This window comes from Capricornis sumatraensis, chromosome 6 (assembly GCF_032405125.1).
Source record: "Capricornis sumatraensis isolate serow.1 chromosome 6, serow.2, whole genome shotgun sequence".
Taxonomy (NCBI): Eukaryota; Metazoa; Chordata; class Mammalia; order Artiodactyla; family Bovidae; genus Capricornis; species Capricornis sumatraensis.
Window position 1 is genome coordinate 29,022,758 of NC_091074.1, and position 17,712 is coordinate 29,040,469.

The following is a 17,712-nucleotide window of genomic DNA, read 5'->3' on the forward strand; positions in this document are numbered from 1 at the left end:
CCACCTATACCCATCTGTGCCATTTGGTTCCTGGCCAAAAAATCACATGTTATTGTGTAGATATGGGCATATTCTGTCATAGGTTTGATTTAAAATAGCTATTTCAGAGGCTTATCTGACTAGTAACTGCATCAGAACCTCCTGGGGAACTTAAGAATGTGAATATGTAGGTCCCACCCACAAAGAATATAGATCTGGAATCTTTAAAGATTGCACAAAAATGTCATTTACGTGCATATTACTCATCCCCAGACGTGGGATAGTGGAAAGCATTTTGATTTACATGCTAAAGAAGACCCAGAACAGACATTCACATTATTTAAGTGGAAAGGAAATAACTCCGTATCACTTTATGACACACAGGGCACTGCTTGGCCCTGACATTAAAAGGCAGCACCTTTTAGTGAAAGCTCCGCAGCCAGGCAGGCGGGGTTAAATCTGACTCCTCCATTCAGCAGCTGTGTGAACTTGGGCAAGTTCCTTAAACTCTCTGTCTCCCACTCCTCCTGTGTAAGAGAAGTACTATAATCATAGGGCTTATCTCATTGGTTGCTGTGAAAAACTACAATAAATATAAAATACTTGAAACACTATCTAGCTATAGTATACCTTCAAAAAATGTCAGATATCATTATTAATATCAGGAATTGCTATTATTAATCTAAGTCCAGGACATATAGCCAGTGTGTATTTGGCAGTCAGGGGTTTTCCCTCTTCTATTTTCAGTAATTTTATAAAATAGGAAGTCCTTCTTTTGTAGCTGTTCCTGAAAGTAAGCTTACCGAAAAAAAAAAGGAGTTAATATGGAAAAAAAAATTTCAGTAGCTCAGGAATTGATCTTTCCACATATTCTTTTTAATCTGGCATGTTTTAAAGCAACACAAGAGATAGAATTGCATAGCAAACACAAAGCATTTATTATGGGTAATTTAAAAAAATCAAAGAGAAATGCAAAGAAATTATCAAAAATGGTAAAAGTAGAGGCAAAAATCAGTGGAATGGAAAAGAAATTAATCAGAAATCATTCTTTAGAGTGAATTCCATTTTCTCTATGTGGATTTGTATTAAAAACAAAAAAGGGAAAACAATCTGTTTGCTAAAAGCACACAGAAAGTCTGACTAATAGATTGCCTAATAGACTCCAAAGAATTCACATATCCTCTTTATTAATAAGAAAATCCCTCAATTAATCTCTGCCTAAATAAACTAATGTGAATCAGAAATCGGGGCACTACGTTAGTGAGATTACACTCTGTGTGAAATGCTTCTTCACAAACACCCTTCAGGCCCATAAATTATTAATGTTTTTTATGGTTGTTAGGGGCAATGTACAGAAATATATCCAGATTCCAAAACCTCAAATAAAAGGAAATGGTTAAAAATGAAAGCGAGAAAAAATGAAACCACTATACTGGTTTGGTGAGAGTTGGTGCAGTTCTACTTCTCCATCAGCATGGATTTGAAAGATCTGAATGACATGCAGATGGATGAATAATTCGGATTTCATTTATTAGTCCACTGACCCTGCACATGGCTTCATAAAAATGAAAATAACGTTATTCTCCCACTTCATCCTCTGTAGAATGGAATATGTGTATGTATCTGGGTAGAATTTCTGTGATGTAGTTTGCCCCAGCACAGTGTATACACATCCATTTGCATGTCATACATTTGGTAGAAATGTTGAGACAAGCAATTTCAATAACATATATAAAGGAGAACCTTTGCCTCTTACAGGCAGATGGCTTGGGTCTGTGAAAAACAAAACAAAACAAAACAATGCTGATTATCATGTAACAACTGGTTACCTGGCAACTAGAAACTAGACAATGTAGCAATACAGTTCTCCCTCCTTAGTCTAGGATTGACACAAAGGGAATTGTCACCAATGCATCTGCAGGGTTATATTCTGGAAGATTATGAGTTTTCTTCCATGGTCTATTCTAAGAGCTTCAAGCTTTCACACTGAATTTTCTAGCTTGGGAAGCAGAGTAGTTCGTGATGCATACATGCATGCTCAGTCATGTGACTCTGCGACCCCATAATCTGTAGCCTGCCAGGCTCCACTATGCATGGAATTTTCCAGGCAAGAATACTGGAGTAGGTTGCCATTCCCTACTCCAAATTGGTGTTGCTATTAACCAAAAGAGAGATTCTAGGAAAAGGAATACATTTGTTCAGTGTAAGATAAAGATCATTCTTTGAACTGGTTGAGTTTGAGATGTCTCTTGAGAAGATGATTAGGAAGCTGAAAATTTTGCTGTTATGGGGGTAAAAATATTAACATGTATACTACTGCAACTGTTCATTTGAAAGTCACTTTATCTACAGTAATATTAGGTAATCTGTTATTTCCTTTATTGGTAGGTTCTGTCTCACTGCCTTCTTTGGGTTAGCTCTCCTTACCTGATGTTCAAGTGTTTTTCAATAAATTAAATAACAGAGCATTAAAACTGAAATTTTGGCTATGACCCTTTGACAATAGATAACTAGCAACCAAAGGCAAATGTAATATAGAGTTTCCTGTGAGAGTTTCAAAAATAGATGTGTGAAAAAAAAATATATAAGACTCTCTGTGTAAGAGAATTCTTACTTCCATTTTAGTTGTATAAAAGGGCTGAAAACAAAAATTGCCAAAGAATTGTGCATGAAGCTCTTGTTTTGAGAGGGTGCTACTCTGGTTTCTATTGCTGTCCAGTGGGTGACCTACAATGTGGGTCTCCTATAGAACAATGCACTACTAATTAGGAGGTAGAACTAATGAGATAGTGATAGCAGACTAAAGGACCAAGACATAAATAACTACACTTTCAGAATTTTCTGTGGGCCGGACAAGGCCTTCAAACCAAGCAGAAAGAAGGCTGGCGGTGGGCTTATCACATCCTATCTACATAACTCTTAAAGGACAAAAACTGCTGTCAACAGAAGGGTGTTAAAGGTATCCTCAGATTCCCAGGGAATGAAGAAGGAATAAACAGGAAGCTGAAGATGATTTTATCACCCTCAAAAGAGCAATGCAAGTGAGAACTCTCTCAAGATAAACAACGTGCCTATGGGATGCACCTCATCTATAAAGTGTCCAAACTAGATCACCACAACTATCCTAGGCAATAAGTACGTCTTAGCTCTCTTTACCTCATTACTCTCAGCTTTCATTCCAAGGAAGCCAGGAATCTTGATTCATAAGATGGGTAAGGAGAGGGAGAATGGCGAGCTAATGGAAAGATATTGAATCTTTCCCCTAGAAAGTCTTCCCCTTTGCAACAGGCCCAACGTAGAAGGAAAGAGAAAAAGCCACAACCTTCTATCACATTTGCTGTCATATTATAACAAGGAACAGAATGTTGTAACTATGGAATTGGAAATTCTTTTCTGCAACTAAAAATTACTGCACGCCTTTGCATTTCCTTGTGGCTCAGATGGTAAAGAATCCGCCTGCAATGCCGGAGACGCAGATTCGATCCCTAGGTTGGGAAGATCCCATGGAGGGGGGGCATGGTTACCCACTCCAGCGTTCTTGCCTGCAGAATCCCGTGGACAGAGGAGACTGACGGTCTACAGTCCATGAGGTCGCAAAGAGTCAGACACGACTGAGTGGCTAACACTTTCACTTTTCAGTTTTTTGTATTTCCTTAAGAGAAATCTTACTGTCTGCCCAAATTTTCATTCAGGGTCAGGAGCGAAATTAGCCCCAGGGAGCAGATATAAAGGAACTATGGAAGACCGAATAAGTCGCAGTGCTTGTGCAGTGCCCTTGTTACCATGACAATCTCCTGACATGATCAGAAGGCTGAGGATTCTTGAGTGATCTGGTCCTCTGCCCACCCCATGCCATATCTTCTCCTCTAGCTTTCCTGATTTACCCAGTCTCTGCCCACGTACAAATGATGCAAGATGAGTGTTTTGCAAGTGTGCCCTTTCCATTTTTTCAGTTCCTATTAAAAAATAATCCTTTAGTGAATTTAAGCCTACTTCCCTGAACCTTCTATCATGTTGCCCTTATTTCTGCCTTTTCTAGTTACACACAATCAATTGAGTGCCTCTTTCATATGATAGCTCTTAAGGTTCTTGCAAAGAGCCATCATTATACAATTTTTTTCCAGCCTGCCATTCTTCACACTAAACAATTCTAGTTTCCTTGCTCTTGCTCAGTTCTTTGCACCACTTCCACAGGCAAATGTCAACAGGTTGGAAAGCATGCCGCCTCTCCCGAAGACAAATGAATAGCGCTTGTTCTGCAACTATGAGCTATAGTGGCCATTTTCATAATAATATACTGATATCCCTTATAAATTGAAGATTTTTGATAAAATGGTAGATCTCTGGAGTTAATAGTCAAATACTTATTTATGAGAACCAAATTCCAGTTCTTCATTTCTCTTGTTCTGTGTGGGCCTTCCTAGAGTAATGCTTTTGGCCTCTTGCCCATCTCTTACTCATGCATCCCAGGAGGATGTGAGCTGCCAATTCATGAGTGATGATCATTGCTTTAGTTTTTATAACAGTAATCTATTAATAGGTCATATGCAGTGGGGATTAAGTCTCTTCCCTCTCAGCCCAATACCAGGAAAAGACAATGACTTGGAGAAAACCCAAATTTTCCTTGGGGTAAACGGTGCTAAAACATAGACTGACAATAAGGCAAGAATGAGGGCTAGCTGGTGGGGAGGAGAGAGACTAGAAATAACATTTTATGACCATTTTCTAAGCCATATTTTTCAAACAGAATTAACTGTGATACTCCCATCAAATTTTATTAATTACTAGTGAAGAAAGACGGAAAAGGCAATGGCACCCCACTCCAGTACTCTTGCCTGGAAAATCTCATGGACGGAGGAGCCTGGTAGGCTGCAGTCCGTGGGGTTGCTAAGAGTCTGGCACGACTGAGCGACTTCACTTTCACTTTTCACTTTCATGCACTGGAGAAGGAAATGGCAACCCACTCCAGTGTTTTTGCCTGGAGAATCCCAGAGATGGGGGAATCTGATGGGCTTCCACCTATGGGGTCACACAGAGTCGGACACGACTGAAGCCACTTAGCAGCAGCAGTGAAGAAAGAATGGGCATTAATTACTGTTGTTGTTCAGTTGCTCAGTTGTGTCTGAGTCTTTGCAACCCTATGGACTGTAGCACGCCAGGCTTCCCTGTCCTCCATTATCTTCTGGAGTTTGCTCAAACTCATGTCCATTGAGTCAGTGATGCCATTCAACCATCTCATTCTATGTCACCCCGTTCTCCTGCCCTCAATCTTTCCCAGCATCAGTCTTTTCCAGTGAGTCAGCTTTTCCATTAGGTGACCAAAGTATTGGAGCTTCAACTTCAGCATCAGTCCTTCAAAAGATTAATAGGGTTGATTTCATTAAGGATTGACTGGTTTGATCTCCTTGCTGTCCAAGGGACTCTCAAGCGTCTTCTCCAGCACTGCAGTTCAAAAGGATCAGTTCTCCAGTGCTCAGCCTTCTTTATGGTCCAACTCACATCCATACGTGACTCTTGGAAAAACCATAGTGGGTTTTTATTATCCCCTAAAATCTCAGTATTTAGTCCTCTGATTTGGTGTTTAGGAAAAAAGATTATGAATTGTATTTGGAGAATGCTTAAGGACTTAGACAAGTAAACTTGGACCACAAGGGACTTTGACATGGATTGACCACAGTAGCTAATTGTGGCTAATACTTACTAGCTAGGGGCTTCCCTGGTGGCTCAGTGATAAAGAATCCACCTACCAATGCAGGAGACGAGACACAGCCTCAGTCCCTGGGTCAGGAAGATCCACTGGAGAACAAAATGGCAACCCACTCCAGTGTTCTTGCCTGGGAAATCTCATGGACACAGGAGCCTGGCAGGCTATAGTTGATTGGGTTGCAAAAGATCAGACATGGTTTAGCAACTAAACAACAACTTATTAGCTGAGGTTATTTTTAATGGGTTAGAGAGTTTTGAAAATTCAAGATAACAAAGTATTAATGTGTGATCCTCAGCAAATGACCTTGAAATATACAGGTATAACTTTTATCTAAACAGCACAGCTCAGGCAGATTTAATTATATAGCAAAGAGTGTTTGTATAGATGGGCTTTTAAGAATTAGGAGAATGACTTTTTAATGACTTATTTTTCTCAGTGTGATTTGTGGTCAAGAAGGCCAGGCCTGCAAAGGCAGTTGAGTTCTGCTAATGTCACAGAGCACTAATAAGATTCTAGGTTCACACTGCTAGTGCCATGCCTAGGTAGAGCACACCATTAGCTGGGGGCTTCCCTGGTGGCTCAGTGGTAAAAAAAAGTCCACCTACCAATGCAGGAGATGAGATATAGCTTTAGGCCCTGGCACTAGCAGTGTGATCCAGAAGAGTAAGGTACCCAATAGGTGAAAGATACCCATGGGTCCACTTTTCTCAGTTCTTAGGATTTAATCTATTAAAAGAACAAAATGTCAGTGATTTGGTCTTTTTCATTCCCTCTCTGCCTGTGACCATGAGAACATGACACTGGAAAATGAATCTTTGGCGAATCAAAACGTCTCTCAGATGTGCTGTTTCTACAGCTAGAGGGAAAGTAGAAGGGGACAAAGAATTAATTATTGTATCACCTGATCCTTCTGTCCAGGCCAAAATGAGGGCAAAGTAAACAAACAAAAAATGAGAAAACATGTCCTCACTAGACAAAAAGGAAATGATAAAGGGAGTTCTTCAGACAGAAGAAAAATAAGCCCCCAATTAGGAAGCGTGTAAATTCAGGAAGAAACAACAAGCAATGGAAATTGTAATCACATGGGATAAACCAAAATAAATCAACTCAAAAAAATGTATCACAGTATAATTGTTATTGTTGTTTTGTCACTAAGTTGTGTCCAACTCTGGCTTCTCTGTCCATAGGATTTCCCACGCGAAAATACTGGAGTGGGTTGCCATCTCCTTCTCCAGAGTATCTTCCCAACCCAGGGATGGAAATCCATGTCTCCCACACTGGCAGGGGGATATTTTTTTAACCACTAAGGCACCTGGGATTGAATATTGTTGTATTGAAAGCTGCTCAGTTGTGTCCAGCTCTTGGCAACCCCATGGACTATACAGTCCTTGGAATTCTCCGGGCCTGAATACTGGAGTGGGTAGCATTTCCCTTCTACAGGGGATCTTCCCAACCCAAGGATCAAACTCAGGTCTCCCACATTGCAGGCAGATTCTTTACCAGCTGAGCCAGCAAGGAAGCCCAAGAATACTGGAGTGAGTAGCCTATGCCTTCTCCAGCGGATCTTCCTGACCCAGGAATTAAACCAGGGTCCACGGCATTGCAGGTGGATTCTTTACCACTGAGCTACCTGGGAAGCCCTGCATTATTAGATTGGATAAAACAGTCAAACTTTATGACATGTTGTTGTAAGAAAACCACATTAAATACACAAATTACAAAAAAGTGAAAATAAAAAGGATATACATTAACCAATAATAAACTTGTATAACTATTAGTAATATCAAAAACAATTTTGAGGCAGTGAGGGAGATAAAGATATTTCTCAATGATAAAGAACAGTAGACCAGGAAGGTATTATTTTCATCTGCATCAAGTAAATCAAATATATAGAACTAGATCCAACAATATATTCAGAAGACCTCTTCAGTGAGAAATGTAAAATATTATTGGAAAGAAATTTTTAAATCTAAATAAATAAATGTAGGCTGCTCATGGAGTAGAAACCTCAGTATTATAGAGATATCAGTTCGCCCCAAATTGATTTTTGGATCCAGTGTAATCCCAATCACAATCCTGAAAGTTTTTTTTAAGACAATGACAAGTTGATTCTAAAACTTACATGGAAATTAAAAGGCCAAGAATAGCAAACAGGGTGTTGAAAAAGAAAAAATCTATAAGATTTATCCAAATATCATGGCTTACTATAAAGTGGTAGCAATTCAAATAGTATGCTATTGCTAAATGCAGTTAAAAAATACCAGTGTAATGTATAGAAAGATAAAAAGACACATGACATAGAAGAGAGAGTATAGACACATACCTACATAAATGTGGTACTCTTGCCTATAACATAGCTGATGCTACAGTGCAGTAAAAAAAAGATAGTCTTTTTAGTAAATCATCTGGGTCAGTATATGTTGAAAACTAAATTTAGTCTCACACTAAACACAAGTATCATTTCCAGATGGATCATAAACCTAACTGTGCAACATAATACAATAAAGATATTAGAAAAATATTTTCAAGAACTTGCATATTCTTGCATTTTACTTAAATTACTTAATAAGGACACAAAACAGTAACTGTGAAGGAAAAAATAATTGGACTATGTTAAAACTTTGAAGAGTTTGATAAGAAATATGTATATAATAAATATATATATATATGTACAGTGAAATATTCACTGTATATATGTACCAACCTTCTTTATCCAGTCATCTGTCAAGGAACATCTAGGCTGCGTCCATGTAGCATGATTTTGACTTACTCAGCCATAAAAAGGAATGAATTTGAGTCAGTTGTAGTGAGTTGGATGAACCCGGAACCTCTTATACACAGTGAAGTAAGTCAGAAAGAGAAAAACAAGTATCGTATATTAACACATATACATGGAATCTAGAAACATGGTGCTGATGAACCTAGAAAAGCACGGAGTTGGGGACTCAGTGGGGGAAGCTGGGGGTGGGACGAATTGAGAAAGTAGCGCTGACGTAGCTACACTATCATGTGCAAAATAGATAGATAGTGGGAAGTTGCCATACAACACAGGAAGCCCAGCCTGATGCTTTGTGATGACCTACAGGGTGGAGTTGAGGGGGCAGGAGGGCAGGGGTTCGACAGGGAGGAGATACATACATATATATATGACTGATTTGTGCTGTTGTATGGCAGAAACCAAGAAAGCACTGCAAAGCAAATTTACACATGAAACCAATTTACACATCCACCAGTTAAAATATCAAAATAAAAAAGTCATGCTACAAAGTAGGAGAGAATATTTGTAAGATGTATACTGACAAGATTAATATACAAAAATATATAGAATTCCTATAAATCAGTTAAGGCAATGGCAGAAATGTGCAGAAGACTTCACAAAAGAATCTCTAGATGGCAATAAGCATATAGAATAGAGCTAAATATGATAATGTATGAGGAAAAATAAAAACCACAAAACATTCACAGCCAGTTGGTTTTTACCTAATGGGTCAAGAACATTGGATTGCAAGAGTGGTCTGTTGAATAAATGGTACTGAAACAACTGGGTATCCACATGCAAAAGTATAAAGTTGGAACCCTACTTCACACTGTATACAAAAATTAGCTCAAAATGGATCAAAGATCTAAATGGAAGTGCTAAAACTATAAAATTCTTCGATTAAAAACACATGTGCAAGGGGGAATTGATCAAGATCATGGAGGAAGATGACTTGGAATTCACTTCCTGCCACAAACACACCAAATACATCTCCATGTGGAATAGTTCTCACTGAAAACTAACAGAAATGCTGCAACCAAGGCTGTAAAAAAAGACTGACATGAAATCAGATAGGAAGGGAAGGAAAGGGATCAGGCTGGGGCCTGTGCTTCTGGGAAGGGACTGAGAGGAACAAGGAGATCTGCCCTGGGGAGTAAGCGATTCAAGCCACACACCGGGCATGGCAGTCCTGGCATCCAACCCAGGGAAGGCAAGCCCCCTTTGTTGGTTGGAGGGCTGCAGGGATGAACAGGGGGGCTGTGGGAAGCCTGCCTGTGAAGAGCACATGAATGCTGGCTCGCTCCTGAGGCAGGGCACAGAGGGTGGTGGACTGAGGACTACTCCAGTATCTGCCTGGTTTCCCATAATTGCCCTGGCACATGCCCAGTCTGAGCTGAGCAAATGCTCCAGCCCCACTGACTTCACCTCACAGCTGGAGTTGGCACTGCCACGGAGGGGGAGAGACCTTGGCCATGGGACGTAGGGGTGACTTGGACCATGGTGGAATCTGAGCACAGTGGGGGCAGCCATTCTGGGTGCTTACAAGCACATCGGGATGGCTCCCTATCTCTGATGCTGGCTGGACCACCACAGTCTTCACTGATACACATCAAGAGCCCACGCAGGCCTTGCCTGCCCAGCAGTAGGATTCCACAACAGGATGGGGTGGCAACGGCTGGGGGAGTGATTGATTGTGAGGGACCAAGGAGACTCAGATGCAAGAGGGGCTGGTGCCCGCACAGGTGGCATGCTAGAAGCGGCCCAGACCTCTGTCTGGCCAGCCGGCTACAGCCCACATCCCCTCATGAGCTGAGAGTCTTCATGGGCCCCTCTTGCTCCAGAACTGCTCCCCTCTGGGACAAGAGTGCTGGTGCTGGGAGAAGGAAGACCACACACTGAAAGGGAACCCATCCGGTCTGCCAACCCTCAAGGCTACTGCTCCATCAACTTGGGATCTGTCCTGCCCGCTATAGGGCAGTGATGGCCACTGAACAGAAGGGAGGCCCCATCTCAGCTGGCTCTGGCCTTAGCTCCTTCATCTTTGGCCCCACCTCATACTAAGGTGAAAGCTGCCAGCGCACCCTGAGGAAAGACATGACTTCTGTTCACATCAAATCCATCTCTCTCATCAAAGGTACTGGGTATACACAGACTGGGCTTCCCAGGTGGCTCAGTGGTAAAGAACCCAGCTGCCAATGTGGGAGCTGCAGGAGAGGCAGTTCAATCCCTGGGTCAGGAAGATCCCATGGAGAAGAAAGTGGCAACCCACTCCAGTGTTCTTGCCTGGAGAATCCCATGGACAGAGGAGCCTGGTGGGCTACAGTTCATGGTGTCGCAGAGTCGGACACCACTAAGTGACTAACATACACATCATTTCCAATACTTCGGCCACTGATGTGAAAAGACTCTTTGGATAAGACCCTGATGCTGGGAAAGATTGAAGATGAAAGGAGAAGAGGGTGGCAGAAGATGAAATGGTTAGACTGCATCACTGACTCAATGGACATAAATTTGAGCAAACACCGAGAAACAGTGGAAGATAGAGGAGCCTGGTGTGCTGCGGTACATGGGGTTGCAAAGAGTCCGACATGACTTAGCAACTGAACAACAATAATCAATCACTTGGTGACATTTTTGGACCAGAGATGACAACAATCAGACTTTATGGGGAAATTTATTAAAGACTATCCCTTCAAACTTAATAAAAATTTAATAATATGCTCTTATAATAGTTGACAATTAGTTTCAAATGTTTTTAAGAATATTGGTCATATTTTCCAATTTGATTTTTTCATTACTATCTATGACCATGATATTCAATGTCACTGATCCTCTCCTGCCAAAAAACTTAGCAAGTCTCCAAACTGGAAATGAGAATAAAGAGACTTTATTTTTCTTAGTGAGTTGACGCTGGTCTCTGGGGATTACCAGTCTTTTTCTAGACTTTCTCATACAGCTCCAAATATTAAAGAGACTGAGATCAGAATTATTTGCCTAAAGTTTTAAGAATCTATATTACCTTATGTGAAAACTTGGAATTTACTCATCTCCAGCTTTGAGGGTGTTTCCAAATAGTAATAATCAGTATGTCTCCATGTTAATCTGTATATGTGCAAAGGAGTTTAAAATTCCATTTGATCCCTGTCTTTATAATCAGCTACTACTGCTGATCATTCATGCTTAGACTAAAATAAATAATTTTGATATTTATAATATTACAAGCTGTGCATCTCCTTAAGGGGATTAAAAAATCTTTTTATTAGCTACTAAATTTTTTACACTCATAACAGTCCACAACATTTTTCAAGGCTGAATTCAATTCCAATTCCCTGCCTTCACATTAAAGCCTACATAAACTGCTCCATATGAATAGTTATTTAATATTTTATTAGAGCTTTTAATTTTACTATCCCCCCTCAGTAAGTTATTCCCCTGCTTACAAATGTTATGGTCAAAAAATTCTTCCCAAGAGCTAATATGATTTTCCATTCTGTGTTTCCTACCATTCTAAGAAGACTAGTTACATCTTTCCTATGCCCCTGCCCATTCTCTAACAAATACCATTTCTTTATGTCCCCCTTCCCATTTCTAACACCAACTGTTTCCATAAATTAGCAAGCAGAACCTGCCCTAACTGAGCAGAGCATATATGCTAAGATCATCAGGATAGAATCAGAAAACTGGGTTCAGCTGAACTCTTGCGTGTAATTTTAAATTACTTAAATTCTGATATCCTTGTAATAATATTGCAATAGAAATAATATTTAGTATCTATTCTATAAGGTTATCATGTAGATTATATGATATAGAATATGAAGTCAATACTTACTTGTACTAAAGCACAATGGTGTTATAGTTATTCTTGTAGCAGTTAAGACATTTTTGGTGGCAAGTCAATAAAATAGTTAAATTAACTAAAAAGGGGGGAGGGAAAGGAAGAGTATTTGAATGACACAGTGGAAGAATTTGAAAAACGGTGCTTTATACACACAGCAATTAGGGTCACTCAGGGGCCACAGCTGCAGGGGTCTAGTGTCATCAGCATTAATGGCACACAATACCAAATGTGTTCTAGGTCTTCATTCTAAGATTCAGATTTGAGGAGAGAGCATCTTATTGCTCCAGTATGGTTCAGGATATGTAGTATTCCTGCATCCATGAGCCTAGAACAGGAATACATAAACATCATCACTAGAGATCCACTCCTACGTATGAAGCTAGCATCAAAAAAAGGGGCACTGGGGAGCCACCCCTCCTGCTGCTGTCTTCCACTATATATATATAGTCTTCTATTATATGTGTATACATATAATGTAAAGAAATAGAGGAAAACAACAGAATGGGAAAGACTAGAGATCTCTTCAAGAAAGTTAGAGATACCAAGGGAACATTTCATGCAAAAATGGGTACAATAAAGGACAGAAATGATAAAGACCTAGCAGAAGCAAAAGAGATTAAAAGGAGGTGGAATATACAGAAGAACTGTACAAAAAAGGTCTTAATGACTTGGGTAACTATCATGGTGTGCTTACCCACCTAGAGCCAGACATCCTGGAGTGTGAAGTCTAGTGGGCCTTAGGAAGCATCACTATGAACAAAGCTAGTGGATGTGATGGAATTCCAGTAGAGCTCTTTCAAATCCTAAAAGATGATGCTGCAAAAGTGCTGCACACAATATGCCAGCAAATTTGGAAAACTCAGCAGTGGCCATATGACTGGAAAAGGTCAGTTTTCATTCCAATCCCAAAGAAAGGCAATGCCAAAGAATGCTCCAACTACTGCACAATTGCATTTATTTCACATGCTAGTAAAGTAATGCTCAAAATTCTCCAAGCTAGGCTTCAATAGTATATGAACTAAGAACTTCCAGATGTACAAGCTAGATTTAGGTAAGGCAGATAAACCAGACATCAAATTGCCAGTATCAGCTGGATCATGGAAAAAACAAGATAATTCCAAACATACATCTACTTCTGCTTCATTTGACTATGTAAAAGCATTTGTATAGATCACGACAAACTGTGGAAAATTCTTAAGGAGATGGGAATACCAGACCACCTTACCTGCCTCCTGAGAAATCTGTATGTAGGTCAAAAAGCAACGGTTAGAACCAGACATGGAACAATGGATAGATTGAAAATTGGGAAAGGAGTACATCACCCTGCTTATTTAACTTCTTTGCAGAGTACGTCATGCAGAATGCCAGGCTGGATGAAGCACAAGCTGGAATCAAGATTGCCAGGAGAAATATCAATAACCTCAGATATTCAGATGATACCACCCTAATGGTAGAAAGCAAATAGGAACTAAAGAATCTTCTGATGAAGGAGAAAGAGGAGAATGAAAAGCCTGGCTTAAAACTCAACATTCAAAAAATTAAGATCATGGCATCTGGTTCCATCACTTCATGGGCAGTAGATGGGGAAACAATGGAAACAGAGAGAGACTTTATTTTCTTGTGCTCCAAAACACTGCAAATGGTGACTGAAGCCCTGAAATTAGAAGATGCTTGTTCCTTGGAAGAAAAGCTATGACAAACCTAGACAACATATTAAAAAGCAGAGATGTCACTTTGATGACAAATGTATGTATTGTCAAAGCAACGGTTTTTCTAGTAGTCATGTACAGATGTGAGAGTTGAACCAAAAAGAAGGCTGAGAACTGAATAATTGATGCTTTGAACTGTGGTGTTGGAGAAAACTCTCAAGAATCCCTTGGACTGCAAGGAGATCAAACCAGTCAATCCTAACAGAAATCTTTCATCAGATTAGAATATTTGTTAGAAGGACTGATGCTGAAGCTGAAGCTCTAATACTTTGGCCACCTGATGTGAACAGCTGACTCATCGGAAAAGACCCTGATGCTGGGAAATATTGACGTTAGGATGAGAAGGGGCGACAGAAGATGAGATGGTTGGATGGCATCACTGACTCGATGGACATGAGTTTGAACCAAATCCAGGAGATGGTGAAGGACAGGGAAGCCTGGTGTGCTGCAGTCCATGGGGTCATGGAGAGTCAGACACGACTGAGTGACTGAAGAACTGCAAGTACTACTCTTACAAGTTTTACTACAGCTGGTGCTACATCTCCTATTATCATTATTGGCAAGCCATTCTCACACTTTATCTAGAATCAATTAAAAGCCAGATAGTAAGTACCACAAAAATGCTTGCCCCACAGATCACGCTGGGCTGGAAATCGTCATTGTTGTCCCTTGTGATACCGTAAAGAAAGAAAAGAAAATCACATTAAAAGATTTATTTGTAAAAATTTATCTCTATCATTTTAAAGAACAATAATTCTATTCACAGATGTAAGGCTAATTCACCAAACCTGAAAAAATGCATAACAATGATAACTAGCTTTTAGAGACTTTGCTATGCCTTCTAATTTGCACATTATTTCTGACTTTTCCTTTACACAGTCTAAACAACATTAAATTTATGCATCATTTCTGCCTCTACCTGGCATAGTATTACAAATATGTTTTTATAAAATAAGACAATTACCAATTTGGATTAAGTTATTTATTTAAGTCATTGTTTACTTAAACAAGTAAATTGACATGGCTATTACATTTCTTTGGGTAAATACTGTCAAGCACTTTCAGCAATATTTACCAGAATAAATATTGATAAATAAACATTTACCTGATAGATAACTATAAGGTATAATTATAATTAGGAAACTATAACTAGAAAATAGGAAATTAAAATGATTGATCTAGTATTGTCTTTACTATTTCCCCTAATTGAAGGGCACCTTGTTGGTACACTAAGGAAAAAATCATTTTTTGATGGATTAATCCTATAAAAAGTAGCAACTAAAATGCAAGGTGGGGGGAAGAATTAGCAGGTGAATAAGAAATTATTCAGAATTGAGTATACACATCTTCCTTGATTTATGATGGAGTTACATCTCCACAATCCCATTTTAAGTTGAAAAAGTCCTAAGTTCAAAAATTTTTAATATACCAATTACAGAACATCATACTTAGTTTCACTTCAGTTCAGTTCAGTCACTCAGTTGTGTCCGACTCTTTGCGACCCCATGAATCGCAGCACGCCAGGCCTCCCTGTCCATCACCAACTCCCAGAGTTCACTCAGACTCATGTCCTTTGAGTCAGTGATGCCATCCAGCCATCTCATCCTCTGTCATCCCCTTCTTCTCCTGCCCCCAATCCCTCCCAGCATCAGAGTCTTTTCCAATGAGTCAACTCTCCACATGAGGTGGCCAAAGTACTGGAGCTTCAGCTTCAGCATCATTCCTTCCAAAGAAATCCCAGGGTTGATCTCCTTCAGAATGGACTGGTTGGATCTCCTTGCAGTCCAAGGAACTCTCAAGAGTCTTCTCCAACACCACAGTGCAAAAGCATCAATTCTTCGGTGCTCAGCCTTCTTCACAGTCCAACTCTCACATCCATACGTGACTACTGGAAAAACCATAGCCTTGACTAGATGGACCTTAGTCATGATGGAGTTACATCTCCACAAACCCTTAAAATGGGTTGAAAAAATCCTAAGTTCAAAAATTTTTAATATACCAATTACCAAACATCATACTTAGCCTAGCTTTCCTTAATTTTGCTCAAAACCATCTAGTACAATGCCTATTTTATAACAAGGTATTGGATATCTCATGTAATTTATTGAATACTGCACTCAAAGTAAAAAGCAGAATGGTTGTATAGGTACAGAATGGCTGTTAAATCAATCAGTTGTTTATCCTCATGATTGTGCAGCTGACGGGGAGCTGTGGCTCACTGCCGCCGCCCAGCAGCAAGAGAGAAAAGTATACTGCATGTTGCTAGTCCAGAAAAGATCAAAAGTCCAAATTCCAAGTACAGTTTTGTTTGTTTGTTTGTTTGTTTTTCACTGAATGGATATTGCTTTCACACTCTCATTAACTTAAAAAAAACTAAGCCAAATTCTTATTAAGTCATGGACTGTCTACATACATGTTAGTAACGGAAAAAGCAATGACTTTGGAGTCCAAAACCCCTGGGGTTCAATTCTACCTCTGCCATTCAATTGATGTGCATTCATAAATTCATTCCAAAATTTATTTGATCCTCAGTGTCTTCATCTGAAAAATAGGCACAATAGAACCTACTTCAAGTTATTACTCTGAGAGGACAACGCATCAATGGTGCTCAGGGTCTAGCATGGCATCCACATATTCTCAGGTCACTTTTCTCCAAGGGAAAGTGGAAATTAACTTATTTAGCAGTTGAAGAAGGTAAAATAATACATGGGGCTTCCTTGCTGGCTCAGATGGTAGAGAATCTGCCTGCAATGCTCCTCATTGTATATTACAAGCACTTTCAGCAATATTTACTAGAATAAATATTGATAAATAAACATTTACTGATAGATAACTATAAGGTATAATTATAATTAGGAAACTATAACTAGAAAATAGGAAATTAACATGATTGATCTAGTATTGTCTTTACTATTTCCCCTAATTGAAGGGCACCTTGCTGGTACACTAAGGAAAAAATCATTTTTTGATGGATTAATTGACCCAGGTTCAATCCCTGTAACATTTACCCAAAGAAATGTAATAGCCATGACATTTACCCCCCGAAGGGTGCAGAAGACCCCTGGAGAGGGTAACGGCTACCCACTCCAGGATTCTTGCCTGGAGAATCCCATGGACAGAGGAGCCTGGCGGGCTACAGTCCATGGGTCACAAAGAATCAGACATGACTGAGCGACTAAACACACACAGCACATAAAATAATACATACAATTGAACCCTTTTAGAAGCATAAAACATGTTCTATTAAAATAGTATTCAAGCTTTTTATCAAAAATTGTCAGGACTTCCTGGTGGTTCAGCGCTTAAGAATCTGCCTGTCAATTCAGGGGACAATAGGTCTGATCCCTGTTCAGGAACATTCCACATGCTGCAAGGCAGCTAAGCCCAAGCGCCACAACTACTGAAGCCCGCACACTCTAGAGCTCACACACTGCAACTACTGAGCCCGTGTACCACGGCTACTCATGCCCGCGTGCCTAAAGCCCATGCTCTGAACCAAGAGAAGCCACTGTGCATTGTAACTAGACAGTAGCAGCTGCTCACAGCAGCTAGAGAAAACCTACACGCAGCAATCAGCACCCACAGCGGCCAAAAGTAAATAAATAAATGTCAGGCATGGCATCTCAATGAGAATGCAAAGTACAGCCTTATTTAAAGACTCAAGATTAGTCAAGAGATTCGCTCAAGGCCAAACGGAAATCTGTGGTCAAGTCAGAACAAA